This window comes from Microtus pennsylvanicus, chromosome 6, assembly GCF_037038515.1.
Source record: "Microtus pennsylvanicus isolate mMicPen1 chromosome 6, mMicPen1.hap1, whole genome shotgun sequence".
Lineage (NCBI taxonomy): Eukaryota > Metazoa > Chordata > Mammalia > Rodentia > Cricetidae > Microtus > Microtus pennsylvanicus.
Window position 1 is genome coordinate 72,702,493 of NC_134584.1, and position 16,441 is coordinate 72,718,933.

Sequence of the window (16,441 nt, forward strand, 5' to 3'; positions counted from 1 at the left end):
AGGAAACAACCTAATTTAAAAAAATGGAGTACAGCTCTCAACAGAGAACTATCAAAAGAGGAAACTTACATGGCTGAGAAACAATAAGAAATGTTTTTCATCCTTAGCCATCATGAAAATGCAAATAAAAACTACTCCGAGATTTCATCTTACATCTGTCATGATGGCTAAGATCAATAAAACAGTGATAGCTCAAGCTGGAAAAAATGCTGAGTAAGGGGAACACGTAATTCTTCATTGCTGGTGAGATTGCACATTTGTGCAGCTACTATGGAAATCAGTGTGATAACTCCTCAGAAAAGTGGGAATCTATTTACTTTAAGGTTGAGCTATAGTACTTTGGGCAAGTAGGCAAAAGATGCTTTACAGAGACACTTGCTCAACCATGTTCGTTGCTGCTCTATTTATTATAGCCAGAAATAGGAAACAACCTAGTGTCTCTCAACACAAGAATGGATAAAGAAAATATGGTAAATTTATACAGTGGAGTATTATTACTCAATCATTAAAAAATGAAATTGTGAAATTTGTAGGTAAATGATTGCAACTAGAAAAAGTCATCGCACATGAGGTATTCCATATCCAGAAAGACAAACTTGGTACGTATATACTTGTATGTGAATATTAGCTGTTAAATCAATTACAAGCTAAAATCCATAGAACCACAGAGGTTAGGTATAGTGTAACAGATTAGGGAAACAGAATTCCCTAGGAAATGGAAATAGAAACAGTAGTTATGGATGGAGGAGTGGACTGGAATACTGGAAGAGACAGCAAAAATTAAGGGCCATTTGAGAGGTAGTATGGAATCCTAATGCAGTAGATGCTTCCTTAAAGATATACATATAGTAAAACGATCTAAATGAAATCACCAAATAATTGGGGAGACAGAGCCCTAATTGGACATCTCATGTCATCAAATGGAGCTTGCATTTCTGGGATTGGGTTACATATAATTTAGTTGTTGGCCTTAGGAGTTCATTTCATGGGAACTGCTAAACAACCCACGCTGTTGCCAAGATTAAAGGTGTCTTCCCTACTGACAGCAAGGTCCCACTGCTTAAGTCAACACCTACACAACTCAGAGAAGTTGAGCGAGTGCCATCATAGAACCTTCTCCCCTATGTGCTAGGGTCTTTGGTACAGGAAGGTGCTCTGTACAAAAGAAAAATGTAAACATCAACCCAGCCACAAATTCTTTGATCTACAATGATGTAATGCCTGTTCAAAAAAGAAAAAATAGTAATAAAAAGATTCTTAATGATATTCTGCTATACTCATAGATCAGTGACTTGCTCAGCTTCCTCCTGTAGCTGATCACAAGTACAAAGATTACCGTCAGACATCATGCAGAGAGTGGGAGACCTTGGGATGCTCAGTCCTAAAAGAGATGCTTTCATCAAATCCTTGCCCTCCCTTGCAGAAGAAGGCACAGAAAGAGTGTAAGAGTCAAAGGGAATAGAGGACACCAAGAGAACAAGGCCTATTAAATCAACATGACTAGAACTTATATGATCTCACAGAGACCGAGGCAGTATGCATAGGGTTTACATGGATCTGCACCAGGTCCTTTGTATATGTATTGTCTTCCAGCTTAGTGTTTTTATGGGATTCCTGAATGTTTGACCAAGTGGGTCTTTAATTCTTGTGCCTTCTCTTGAACCCTTTTTGTTTTTCTTTTTGTCCAATTCCGATGTGTTAGTTTTTGTTTTATCTTACTTGTTTTATTATTATCCCTCAGAAGCCTGTTTGTCTTTTTTTTTTTTCGTTCCTTTTTCTTTTTTCCTTTTCTAGATGAGGTCTCTCTTTATGTAGTGCTGGCTATTCTGGAACTTGCTTTGTAGACCAGGCTGGCCTCAAACTTTTAGAGATCTGCTTGCCTCTGCTTCCCAAGTGCTGGTCATTTTTTTTTCTTCTAGATTTTCTTGGGTTTTCAAGACAGGGTTTCTCTGTGGAATAGCCTTAACTGTTCCAGAGAAATTTGGTTAGCAGACCAAGCGGCCTTGTTTTCCTAGAGATCTGCCTCTGCTGGGTTTAAAGGTGTGGGGCCACAACACCAGGCTGCCTGTTTGTTTTCTAATGAGAGACAGAAAGGACAGGGAGATGGGGGTGAACTGGGAGGAGTAGAGGGAGGGGAACTGTAGTTTGAATATGGATTATATTATGTGGACAAAGAAATATATTTTCAATAAAAGGAAAAAGAATCACAAAAATATAAGTACACATACAATAAGTGTTGAGGACCACTGTTTATGAAAATATCAGATCTTGAGAGGGACTGATGTGTTTGTAAAATCTAGAAATTATGTATATATATCCATGAATGGGCAGGTCACTTAATTTCCTTAAACTTTGATTTTCTTATCTGTTAAATGAGTACATATATATACTATTGACAAAGGTTTCTGTCCACCCTAGTCCCACGGCCGTTCAGTCCCAAAGAAACATACAGAGGCCTGAATTAATTATAAACTGGTTGGCCTATTAGTTCAGGCTTCTTATTAACTAATTCTTGTATCTTACATTAACCCATAATTCTCATCTGTGTTAGACATGTGGCTTAGTACCTTTATCAGTGAGGCATTCTCATCTTGCTTCCTCTGTGTCTAAGTGAGGATAGCAGACTGAGCCTTTCCTCTTCCCAGATTTCTCCTGTTCTGATCTCCCTGCCTATACTTCCTGCCTGGCTACTTGCCAATCAGCATTTTATTAAACCAATACAAGTGACAAATCTTTACCGAGTACAAGACCATTGTCCCACAGCAGTATACCTCCCTCCAGGTAGCTGTATAGCAACATTAGGGCTTTCCAGTGAATAGTGGTCAAAATGAGTCTACAGCTATTCCACCTAATACAATAGCCACTTGAAAATGTTTAAATTATACAGTCAAAAATTGGTTCTCAAGTTTCACTTAACAAATTTCAAGAGTTTATCAGTCACAGGTGGCTAGTGGCTACCACAGTGAGCAGTCCAACACTTTCGTATGGGAAAATCCAGCATTTCAGCTTCTTTACGTAACCAGCAGACCTTCTGGTTTGGGCAGAGACATGAAGGAAATCCAGGAGCAAGGCTCTGTGCAAATACTTTTGTCTCTTGTTCCTTTAGACCCATAAATGAGTTTACCTGCGAGTAAGTAGGCGGTGGGAACATCCAATCAATTGAGTACACTCTGATCTGGCTCCCTGCCCCATTTCTGAGGCCACACTTACCACTTTTGCTGTTTGGTAACCTTGCTAAGGTGGAGCATTAACTTCTCTGCTGTTTGTTCCTGCCAGTGGCACTCTACTGTGAAGCTGCTGTGTGTGTGCGCTTGTGCCTGTGTGTGCCTCTGTGTGTATGTGCCCATGTGTGTGCCTGTGTGTGTGCGTACCTGTGTGTATGCCTGTGTCTGTGTGTGTGCCCGTGTGTGTGCCTGTGTGCGTGTACCTGTGTGTGTGCCTGTGTGTGTGCGTACCTGTGTGTATGCCTGTGTCTGTGTGTGTGCCCGTGTGTGTGCCTGTGTGCGTGTACCTGTGTGTGCCTGTGTGTGTGTACCTGTGTGTATGCCTGTGTCTGTGTGTGTGCCCGTGTGTGTGCCTGTGTGCGTGTACCTGTGTGTGTGCCTGTGTGTGTGTACCTGTGTGTATGCCTGTGTCTATGTGTGTGCCCGTGTGTGTGCCTGTGTGCGTGTACCTGTGTGTGTGCCTGTGTGTGTGTACCTGTGTGTATGCCTGTGTCTGTGTGTGCCTCTGTGTGTATGTGCCCATGTGTGTGCCTGTGTGTGTGTACCTGTGTGTGCCTCTGTGTGTATGTGCCCATGTGTGTGTGCCTGTGTGCGTGTGTGTGCCTCTGTGTGTATGTGCCCGTGTGTGTGCCTGTGTGCGTGTACCTGTGTGTGCCTCTGTGTGTATGTGCCCGTGTGTGTGCCTGTGTGTGTGTGCCTGTGTGTACCTGTGTGTGTGTGTGCGTGTGCCTGTGTGTGCCTCTGTGTGTATGTGCCCATGTGTGTGCCTGTGTGTGTGTGTGTGTGTACCTGTGTGTGTGCGTGTGCCTGTGTGTGCCTGTGTGTGTGTGTGCCTCTGTGTGTGTGGTGGGAAGTGCAGGAGGAAGAGACAGATGTTAGAGCAGCCTGGCACTGACAGGAAATATCACTATCAGTGGAAGGGAAGGCAATAAATAGGCGTACTTTAAATCCCATCTTTGATATTTACTCCAATTATTTGGTAGATCTTCTATTCTAAAAAGTCTTTCCTACTTGTTTTTTTTGGTTTGCATGCAGTGAATAAGAACACAGGATTCTGAAGTTTAAACCATGTTCTAATATTGGTTTGATAAGAGGCCTGGAATGGTTTTCTTAACCTTTCTAAGAATGGTCTCTCCATCTCATAGGATTACTTACGAAGTGTGTGTGTGTGTGTGTGCATCCGCATCCTTATATGTCCTAATAATTATATCCTTATAATAAGGCTACTACTGTGGAAGTTCTCTTGAATTAAAAACATTATTTTAAGATTAAGTGTGTGGTAGTGGTGCATACTTGTATGACTAGCACTTGGGAGGTGGGGGCAGAATTAAGATTTCAAGTTTAGCTGTGGCTTCATAGCAAATTGGAGGTCAATGTGAGCCACATCTGTCTCAAACAAACATACACCAGATAAAAAGACAGAAAAGAAAAAGATTATTTTACTGTCAGTTGGCAAATGCTGTGACACTTTCACCGAATACTATACATAATCTTTTACATATTTCTAACAGGAATTTAAAGTGTATTTTAAAATCCAATGTTCTTATCCTTTTGCCTGTCTTTAGAACAAGGAGGCCTATTTCTCCCAGAACATTTATAGCTGCTGTGTTATATAACCCCTTCACTATGCTACTGTACTTGTTTAGTTAAGTGTAGCCTAGCAGCTGGGGAAGTGTCGAAGTCTGGAGAGCAAGCAGAGGCTGATTAGAGTCACTGAGTGTTAGAAATTGCTAATAGAATCAAGCAGTCTCAAAAATAAGGCTGGTAGAGACTCCTGATGTAATCTGCCTCACACTTGTTTTGTCTCCCAGAAAGGATGTTTTTGTTGGCAAAACCACTTTGTTATTTTTTAATACTAAAACATGGCATGGCCTTGGGATTTTAAATGATTTATGTATTTCACACTATTTTGTAACATGTGAGACTGTGTATAGTACCTTAAAGCACTAAAAATCAGCTATCAGCAAGTCGGGAAGCTGTGCTTGTTCAGATAGTTGTTTTCCCAGCTGAAATAACACAGCAGATTGGTGATGTTTGAACACTGTTAATTGCTGAATGTTCTTAAACTAGTAAATAGGCCTGATTAACTGGAAGCCAAATACTAACCCAAACAGACCAGAGCACATGTGATAAGATAACCTCCCTACTAACATTAAACCTCTCTTTGTGTCAGTTTCCAGTGGTGGGAAATGTTAACTTAAAATGTTTTGTTTTCCATTGAGGAAAATGTTAGTCATATGAAAAGCTAAAGTTTTAATGTATGATTAGTAGTTGGTTGTTAGCAGTGCCAGCAGAATAGCTTTAGTTCACAAGGGCTAACAACAAAGATTAGTTTTCATCTTAGAAACCCAGGGTTTACAGTTCATTCTGTACCTTGCCAGTTTTCTTTGGGAAATTACAAACAATAACAATTTAACCAAGGAACAAAGAAAATGTAATTTGACTTCTTTATGAAATATTTTATATCTCAAGACTAGAAAATGTTCTACAGCCAGGTGGTGGTGGTGGCGCCGCCGCCTTTAATTCCAGCACTTGGGAGGCAGAGGCAGGTGGATTTCAGACAGAAGGAGTTCCAGGACAGTCAGAGCTATACGGGAAACCCTGTCTTGAAAGAGAATAAAACTCTTCTACTCACACTTTCAAATAATCGTTGGAAATATAGCTGTGAATTGTTCAGGTTCCAGAACATTCATGTTAAGATGAGATTTGAGATTATGTTTTAAGTAAGCATTGATGTGTTGAACCATGCTTATTCTTTCAAACTTGAAACAGAGGCTAGACAACAAGCGTATCCAGAATATAGTAGGGTGTGAGGGAATGTCAGGGTTAGAGTATTGCCAGCTTACCCTTTTAGCTTAAGCAAATGTTTTAAACTCTTTGTGTTTTATATTGATAATGAAATTTATTAATAATATATAGAGACAAACTAGTTTCCTAAAGTACTTTCTGGACCGAAAATTCAATATGCTTAATTCTTAAAAATTTGATAAAACTTACTTCCTCAACTCGCTATTGGAAAAAAAGGAAGTGGGAAAATCAAAAACTTCCAGAAGTACCATAAGCTACAGCTAAGGAATCAGATATTTTATTTTCCAGGCTTTTTGTCAATGCTTTAAAAAGTTAATGTTGAAAGCTGGCAGGATGGCTCTTGCCAATAAGCCTGATAACTTGTCTTTTAACCAAGAGACCTACATGGTGGAGAAGTGAGAACTGATTCCAAACAAGTTGTCTTCTGACTTCAACACAAATACCATGGTATATGCACCCACACTCAACCTCCCCCTGACAAGTAAATGTAGTTTTAGAATAGAGTTGAACTTAAATAGCACATACATATACTTATTACATTGTTTAGAGACTGTTTATAAACATTTAAAAAATGATTGTGAATATCAGCATGCATTTTCCTGTTGGACATTTTCATGATATCCTTTAAAAATATCACAAGACTGAGCTAGTAGAGCTCATTGGTAGAGCACACACACACACACACATTTATAAATTTTGGTGGATATATTTGTATAAGGGTCACTCTTTTCTCCGTCTCAAAGCATCATTTCCATAAACTAGGATCACAGGAGTAGAAGTGCCAGGTCAGAAGGCTGAAAATGTTAAGGTCCTTCTGAATATGCTTCTCCAGGGAACTAACTAAACTGTACCATAAAATTATGCTATGGGGACTGGAGAGGTGACTCAGCAGTTAAGAGCATTACCTGCTCTTCCAGAGGTCCTGAGTTCAATTCACAGCAACCATATGGTGACTCACAATTATCTGTAATGAGATCTGGTGCCCTATTCTGGCCATGTGGATAGAACACTGTATATATAAATAAAGAAATCTTTTAAAAAATTACACTACAGGAAAAATACCAATTTTACCACAATCTGGACAACACTGAATGATTTTACCAAAAAGGAAGGCTAGGATTTGAAATGAATTGAACAGGAAGCGATTTATTCCAGATGGCTAGTTTGTTTCTACTGAGAAGAGCTGTGGTCACCCAATCGGTGAACTTTAAAGCTGCATGTTGGCTCGGCAGACTGTGAGCATGATCCGAGGGTGCCTAAGCATAATAACCCCATCCTTTCATCATTTTACTCCAGCCACCTTTAGTAAGTATTTGAGGCAATGTTAAATTCTACTTTCAGAAATGGGTAAGACAGATATTGCTGAGTTGCCCCATTCTAGATGAAAACTAGAGACAGAGAAGCTACAAGCAGTCACTTATGGTACAGGGGAGCAAACAGAAGCATAGGGATTCCCCTGAAACATTCTTGCTTGCAAAAGTGGGGAAACCTAAATAAAACCCGAAAGCCAGGGACAAGCTATTTAAGTTATCTGATTTCATTTACCATAAAACTATGGTACTCAAAACTGTGTATTATTGACAGAAATGTAGCAATGAAATAGGATAGCTAGTTCAGTACTAGATTTCACACCTCTAGGGTCACTGGTTTTCAACAATTATGCCAAGTTACCCAATGAGGGCAAGAAGAATGTATAACAAAGTATTCAATCAACCAAATAGCTGTATGGAAAAGTAGACTTTGGTCCTTCAGCACTTAAACAGGCATTAACTCAAGATGAATTAATGCAAAAGGTAAAGCTACATTTATGAAATTGGGTTAGACCAGTAGTTCTCAGAAATTTCTTGACCCAAAGTCAGTTCCCAGTGTGTGGAGATATATTTGGTTGTTACAGCTGATAGCAATAGAATGCAGTGACTAGAAACACTGCTATATTCTGTAAGGCATGGGATATCCTTCTAAGAAAGTTCAAATGTCAGTAGTGGCAACTTGGAGAAAGTCTTGTTCAAGAAACAATTTCTTAAGTGAATAACAAAAATTGTGCATTATAAAGGAAAATAACTGATAAAACAGGAAAGTTTAAAATTTTTGTTCTGTGAAAGATACATCAGAAATAAAAAAATAAGGGACCAATAGGGAGGAAATATTTACAAATGTATCTGACAAAAATATTTGCTTTAAAATATATAAAGAGCACATAAATAGAATAATAAGGAAAAAACATTATAAAAAGTGGTTTAGCTAATAGTTTATTTATTTATTTATTTATTTTGGTTTTTCGAGACAGGGTTTCTCTGTGGCCTTGGAGCCTGTCCTGGAACTAGCTCTGTAGACCAGGCTGGTCTCGAACTCACAGAGATCCGCCTGCCTCTGCCTCCCGGGTGCTGGGATTAAAGGCGTGCGCCACCACCGCCTGGCTAGCTAATAGTTTAGAAAATAATATATACATATGTGCATTAAGGTGATGAATAGGTTCTTATCACCACTCATCAAAAAAATGCAAATTAATGTCATGATGTCACTGAATATTAACCAGCATGACTACAATAAAACATCCTGACAAAATGAAGTGTTGAGAAAGATGTGGCCACTGGAATGCTCAACTTTGTTGATAGGGTTATAAAATGGTTGAATTACCCTGAAAACTACTTGATACTGTCTCACACAGCAAGCAGATTCTACCTTACCACTAGCTTATAGAGATTGCTCAAGGAAAATGAAGAATTATGTGTGTACAAAGAGCTGCATGCCTGTTTTTATAACTACATTTTCACAGTAATTTAAATAGAAACAAATTAATTGGCTAAAGGATCGGCAATTTCAACATACTATTTGTAAGAAAAACAAACGGAGATATTGATGTACAACAGTGATAGGGAAATTTAAAAGTGATAGGGACAAATTTAAAAGGCTAAGCTGAGTGAAGGAAGGTGCAATATTCTATTCGGTATAATTCTGCTTTCATGAAACTCTAGAAAAGGTAGAAACTCCCACTCCCTCCTGAGTTCTGAGGTCACAGGCATGTGTCAAGCTCAGCTGCTTTTCATAAACACAAGAGTGTTGGTCTCAATGGTGAGATATGGGAGGGAGAGGCTGGCTCCAAGGAATGGCTTTGCTGCTTTCAGATGGGTGGCAGAGGCAAAGATTCTGCATTCAACTAGTTCTTGAGTATAAATTAAGGTAATACTAAAACAGCACCTCAAAATTGGTTGAGCAATCCTAAACTTCTAGTGGTAAGACCCAGTATTTCCTCTATGATAATTTTCCTATTCCTGGTAAGTCAGTATCATCTTCTTTCATGCCCTCATTCACAGTGATAACTATTTTCACAATTCTGATAATGTTATAATCGTTTGTCTAGAGGCCTATTTATTCTAAAATTTACTCATAAAAATATCAACACTAGGAAGTTTATAGAAGGGCACCCTGGCATGTAATTACACTGAACGAAACAAAGACATCTATTATCAGGCTGTTATTCTTATTTGTGATGTGAATCTGAGTCTCTCATGCCAGAGACACCATGACTATGATAACTCTTATAAAGGAAACCATTTAATTGGGGGTGGCTTACAGTTCAGAGGCTAATCCATTATTATCGTGACAGGAAGCATGGTGGCATTCAGACAGACATGGTGCTGGAGAAGGAGCTGTGAGTGCTGCCTCTTAATCTGTAGGCAGCAGAAATGAATGTCACTCTAGACCTGGCTTGAGCATTTCAGTCCTCAAAGCCCTTCTCCTACTGTTACACTTCCTCCAATAAAGCCACACCTCTTAGTGGTGCCACTCCCTATGAGCCTATGGGGTCATTTTCATTCAAACTACCACAGCAGTGATTAGCAAATCCGGTGCACACAAGAACCACCTCTAGCATTTATTAAGATATGCATGTATATATCCCTGTGCTCCTCTAGCATATATTAAGATATATATCCCTGTGCTCCTAGACAGATATTCTGATTCATTTTGGCTGGACTGGGACTCAGGATTATTCATTCTAATAACTTAATTAGAATTCATATGTAAGCAATTCAGAATGCAGCTGGTCTACAGACAGCTCTTTTAAAACACTGGCCTGTACTTGAAATTCTTACATATAATTCAATCCCTATTTATTCATACTCATCAGTGTTTGTCTAGTGGTACTGGGTAAAGTATTTGCTTAATGGCTCAATGTATTGATAATAAATAAGTGGCAAACTGTATTCATTATGGTAATTAACACCTTGGTGCTGCTCCAAAATCTCTAAATGCTTTGGAACCAAAGAAACAAAATGATTACAGTGCTTTAGGGTACAGCAATGTAACAGATTATCTAAGGGTTGGCTGCTGGGGCAGTGAGTTCCTACTAAAGACTGGGTTTGTTTCCTGTGAACTGTATTCTGGTGTTAGGTTCACATATTTACCAGAGGAATATTATAGCATCTGTCAGACATATTTGTCAGACACTAACGAGAGTGTCTTTTCCAGAGCCTCTGCTTAGATTTCAACAGTACTTGCCCCCCTCCTGTTCATCTCGCCTTCTTTTCTCTGACACTAACTCTGTGTATCAGGAACTTATATTTGACAGAAACAGCATTTGTGAAATAGAACCTTTTCACATGATTATGTGTTAATGATACAGAGATAATTTAATGGTACAGAGATAATTTAATCACAGGGTTCCAGATGAAAACCTAGTTATTTCTCTTAGCTTCTGTTCGTTGTCTTCCCAAGTCTATTTGAATAGCCAGGTGTGATAATAGGACTAATGGAAGGCAGACGTAGCTTGGTATGACTAGACACTGTAGGTATGAAGACCCTCAGTTCAAAGCATCCAGAGAGGCTGTGTCTACTCACTGACTCTGTTGATGGCAGTCTCTTGCTGCCCATTGATACCATGGGAGCTTTGACTGCCGTGCACCCTCTTCTTCGCTGTCTTCTTTGTACTTTCTTGGTCTTCCACTACCTGTATTCAGGAGGATCTTACCATTTGTGGAATTTCCATTTTATAGTTATTTTACCAAAACTTGTTTCTGTCAAAATGTCACTATTTTGGTCAAGGTACTGAGACTGATTAAGAGTTCTGTAAAAAGATGAGTCAGCTTCTGTCAAATGGTCATGTGTCTCTCCTTTGAATTGGAGGACTGCAAAATATATAGCATGTTCTGGGGACCTCTGAGAGATGGGATGGGCAGGGAGTATTATCATAAGGGTCATAAGGGTGAGGAGAATAGAGAGATTTGGAAGTTGGTACTCTGTCCATATAATGGAGTACTAAAAGATAATGAGAGAACTGCCTCCAAAGGTTAAGGAAGGTCAATGATCCATTTACTTGACTTTGTAAAAAACATTTCTAGTAAAATGCCTTCTGCATATCATACAATACCCACTTAACTTATAAAATTCTATAATTTTGATAACTTTACCAAGTGGCACAACCATGCCCATATGTAGTTTTAGAAAATTTTCATCCTCTCAAGAAGAAACCCTTATCATAGCTTTTCTCAGTTCTATATCTGTGTCCAGGATGCTACTGCTCTTCCGGTCTATGAAGCTGGCTTTGTTGATATTTCTCTAGGCAGAATCACACAGAATCACACGATCTGTGTATCGTGTTAATGAAGTTCATCTGTAATAGTTTATTGTTGAATAGCTGCATAGGTATATCTAATTCCTGCTTTTAATACGTGGTTATTTCCAGATTGGGTATATTATGAATAATCCTGTTGTAAACATTCTTGTATTAATATTGGTACAGATGTATACTTTTAAAAATTTTCTATAAATACCTAAGTGGAATACTAAGTGGAATTACTAGACTATTTGGTAGTTTTACAATTAATGTTTTGCCACTCAGATTCTATCTTACACCTGGAAGAATGGCCAAGGTCAAAAACACTGATAACAACTTATTCTGGAGAGGTTGTGGGGAAAAGGGAACACTTCTGCATTTTTGGTGGGAATGCAAGCTGGTACAACCCCTTTGGATGTTAGTGTGGTGATTTTTCAGAAAATTAGGAAACAACCTTCTTCAAGATTCAGTAATACCACTTTTGGGTATATATCAAAGGATGCTCAATTGTGCCACAAGGACATGTGCTCAAGTATGTTCATAACATGTTTGTTTGCCATAGCCAGAACCTGGAAACAACTTAAATGCCCCTCTACACAGCAGAAAAAAAATGACATCTTGAATTTTGCAGAAAGATGGATGGAGCTAGAAAACATTATTTTGAGTGACATAACCCAGATACAGAAAGACAACTATCACCTGTACTCATTCATAGTTAATTTTTAAACATAAATCAAAGAAAACCAGCCTACAAATCACAATGCCAGAGAATTTAGACAACAATGAGGACACTAAGAGAGACTTACATAGATCTAATCTTCATGGGAAGTAGAAAAAGGTAAGATCTCCTGAGTAGATTGGGAGCATGGGGACGTTGGGAGAGGACTGAAAGGTGGAGGGAAGAGGCAGGGAATAGAGCAGAGAAAAATGTAGAGCTCAATAAAAGAAGAAAAAAATGTTTTGAAAAACTACCAAACTCATTTCAAATGCTTGAGTATTCTTTACATCCCTGTCAACAATTTTTACTGTTTGACTTATTTACTGTAGCATTTTAGTGTGTATATATTGTACTACCTCATTCTTGTTTTCATCTTCATTTCCTTAGCTAAATGGTATCGAACAACCTTTCATATCTTTATTAACCATTATTCAAGTGTATATTTTCTCTAGTGAAACATTATTTGTATAGTTTGTCCACTTTTTAAAAAAGGCATGCTATAAGATTATAATGCGCTCCCATCCCAGGCACTGGAAATTCCCTTCAAGTTGTTGGTCATGGGATTGCAAGAGGTTACCAAAACAATACGGCTGCTGCCATCGGTTGCCACCCAAGAACCAAAGGAAGAAGGTAAGATACTATTGTTGCAGACATTTTGCACATAGGGTTTAGAGAAATTGAGCTGGAACTGACTTGGAAGCTTCCTCTATGAGGAATAACTCTAATACTAAATGAATGCTATGAAAATTGCCAAGGAAGAGAAGTAATCAAAGGTCCTACCCAACTATAAAGACTCTGAGCCATAACAATGATTAGCTTAGTCAGATTCACCAATGATGCCATAGTGGCATTTAATATCTTAAATTAACCAACAGCCATCTAATTGTACTTCAAGTCTACTCAGTAGAATAGATTTCATGCCTAATGTTATAAACCTAGCTATTTTCCCATGGCTGATGAGGTCTTTGCCTTAAAGGAGAGCCTACAACTACTGCTTTTTCAAACCAGTATAATTTCTAAGTGCATTCTAATATTCACTATTATACCCACAAATAATGGTATCTCTCACTCTTCATCAAAGAAGTTTCTTTTTTAAATAGGTAGAAACCATTACAGAAATTCATAAATGGTAAAAATGCAGAGAATGCCCAACTGACCATAGGATACTCAGCATCATTAATGCATCTATAATAACAACTCCTAAGACCCAGGGAATATCACAGAAGAAGGGGTAGAAAAATTGTAGGAGTCAGATGACCAGACATCTGCTATAAGACAATGTCTCCTATACACGAGAAGGAGCTGTACCCTTGAAATATCAACAAAATAATCACCTAAACAAGACCAGCACAGGGACAGTAGCAGTTGACATGCCAGCATGCATGGGGAAAATCTCACAAGGCCCTACTCCTAGATGGAGATCTACACACAACTAATTGCTGCTGGGGAAGGATTAGGTCTTTCCCAGTCACAGGCCCCTTAATAGGTTTTGCAATCCTAAAGGGTCAGCATTAGTAAACACATGTATGTGTGCACAACACTAAAAGGGACTGGGAAGGATGCATCTATAAATTGTGTTTGTGTGTGTGTACCAATTTTGAAAGGAGTCATGAATTTGAGAATGGGGAGGCATAGAAAGTTTTTGGAGGGGTAAAAGGAAGAACAAAAATGTAAATAAAGAACAAATGTATAAAATTCTCAAAAAACTTTTTAAAACTAAAAGTCATAAAATTTCTTCATATAATTAATTTTTTTAAATATATATATATTTATTTATTATGTATACAATATTCTGTCTGTGTGTATGCCTGCAGGCCAGAAGAGGGCACCAGACCTTGTTACAGATGGTTGTGAGCCACCATGTGGTTGCTGGGAATTGAACTCAGGACCTTTGGAAGAGCAGGCAATGCTCTTAACCTCTGAACCATCTCTCCAGCCCCATTCATATAATTATTTTTAAGATATAGGATATGTGGTTTAGGTTAGCCTGGACTGCCCTTGCATTGCTCTTGAATGCCGAAAAGACAGGCATGCGCTCTGTACCACCACGTATGTACTTGCAAATATTTTTCTGCAGTCTATTGATTCTCTTTCTTATTTTATTAACTGGTGTCTTTTGTAGTGGAAACCGTTTATATTTTTATGGGTTCTAATTTATCTAGAGTTTTATAAAATATATTTTTGATGTTGTATCTAAAATACCTTTGTCTAATTTAAGGTCACAAATGTTTTCTCCTGGTTTTCTTTTCTTTCTTTTTCTGTTTAACTCTTATGTTTAAATATTTGATCTGATATACGTTTTAGTTAATTTTTATGTGTGGTGTGAATAAAGGCTTTACATTCATTTTTCTCAATATAGAATTCCAGTTGTCCTCCCATGTGTCACAAAGGGGATTCAGAACTGGGTGCTTGGCTTGTGGTAGGCACCAGGGATGTAAAGGTGAATAACAATTTTCAGTTACAAGCAGCATCTTTACATACAGCCAGGCACATGTTCACAGTCCAGGAGATCAGAGCACAACTCAACACTGGTGACTTCAAAAAGAATGCATCTGAGTTCAAAAACAAAATCAAGGGATTGACTTTGGCATCTGCATGGAAAAGACATGTATATATGAGGTTCATATACCAGTGACTTCAACTTCTTTATTTTCTTAACATAGTAGCTGGCCATTGTTTATTTTGATATATATTATATATTAATAGAAATTCAAGTATTGATGTTTGCTAGTAAGTTCACACTGGATATGCTTAAAGCTATGGCTACAATTGTGTCTTTAGAACTAATTATCCCTCACATTGTGCATCAAAACATGTCTTCTATATCGACACACAAGGGCTGGAGAGATGGCTCAGTGGTTAAGAGCATTGCCTGCTCTTCCAAAGGTCCTGAGTTCAATTCCCGGCAACCACATGGTGGCTCACAACCATCTGTAATGAGGTCTGATTCCCTCTTCTGGCCTGCAGACATACAGACAGAATATTGTATACATAATAAATAAATAAATATTAAAAAAAAAAAAGAAGACGTGTGCTCCAAAACTGGCTTAATGGATGAACACTAGATTAGGAATCAAGAGACTTAATCTTTGTGCTCTTGACTCATCATCATCTCAGATGCACCAGACCTAACACCTCAGATCTCATTTGCATTCAGTATAAGAGTTAAATATTTTTTCCTTGTTTGTTAATCTTTTTTTAAAAATTTATTTACTTATTAAGGATTTCTGCCTCCTCCCCGCCACCGCCTCCCATTTCGCTCCCCCTCACCCAATCAAGTCCCTCTCCCTTGTCAGCCCAAAGAGCAATCAGGGTTCCCTGACCTGTGGGAAGCCCAAGGACCGCCCACCTCCATCCAGGTCTAGTATGGTGAGCATCCAAACTGCCTAGGCTCCCCCAAAGCTAGTGCGTGCAAAAACCCATTGCCATTGTTCTTGAGTTCTCAGTAGTCCTCATTGTCTGCTATGTTCAGCAAGTCCGGTTTTATTCCATGCTTTTTCAGACCCAGGCCAGCTGGCCTTGGTGAGTTCCCGATAGAACACCCCCATTGTCTCAGTGTGTGGGTGTACCCCTGGCAGTCCTGAGTTCCTTGCTCGTGCTCCCTCTCCTTCTGCTCCTGATTTGGACCTTGAGATTTCTGTCTCGTGCTCTGTCTCTGTCTCTGTCTCCTTTCATCACCTGATGAAGGTTAATATTCAGGAGGATGCCTATGTTTGTCTTTGGATTCACCTTCTTATTTAGCTAGATGCCTTCAATGGAAGAATGGATGAAGAAAGTATGGAATATATACATATTAGAGTATTACTCAGCAGTAAAAAACAAGGACTTCTTGAATTTTGCATACAAATGGATGGAAATAGAAAACACTATCCTGAGTGAGGTAAGCCAGACCCAAAAAGAGGAACATGGGATGTATTCACTCATATTTGGTTTCTAGCCATAAATAAAGGACATTGAGCTTATAATTTCGCGATCCTAGAGAAGCTAAATAAGAGTTAAATTCTAAGATCATTTCTAGACCCAAATTCTGTTTGTTCAGTCAACACTTATTGAGTACTCACTGTGTGCCTGGCAGTGTGAGCTACTGCCGAACAGAGGTAAGATAAAGAGAGAGGAAATAAAATAACAGGGTCACAT

General features: G+C 38.7%; 1 long non-coding RNA gene across 1 annotated transcript in view; it reads left to right on the forward strand.

Moving 5' to 3' along the window:
* LOC142852872 (uncharacterized) overlaps positions 1–16,209 on the forward strand; it is a 33,193-nt gene extending 16,984 nt beyond the window's left edge. Inside the window, exons 2-3 of the long non-coding RNA XR_012911011.1 lie at positions 12,832–12,934; positions 16,046–16,209. This is a non-coding gene — a long non-coding RNA (uncharacterized LOC142852872). The remainder of the gene's footprint in view (positions 1–12,831; positions 12,935–16,045) is intronic.
* Positions 16,210–16,441: the final 232 nt, after the last annotated feature.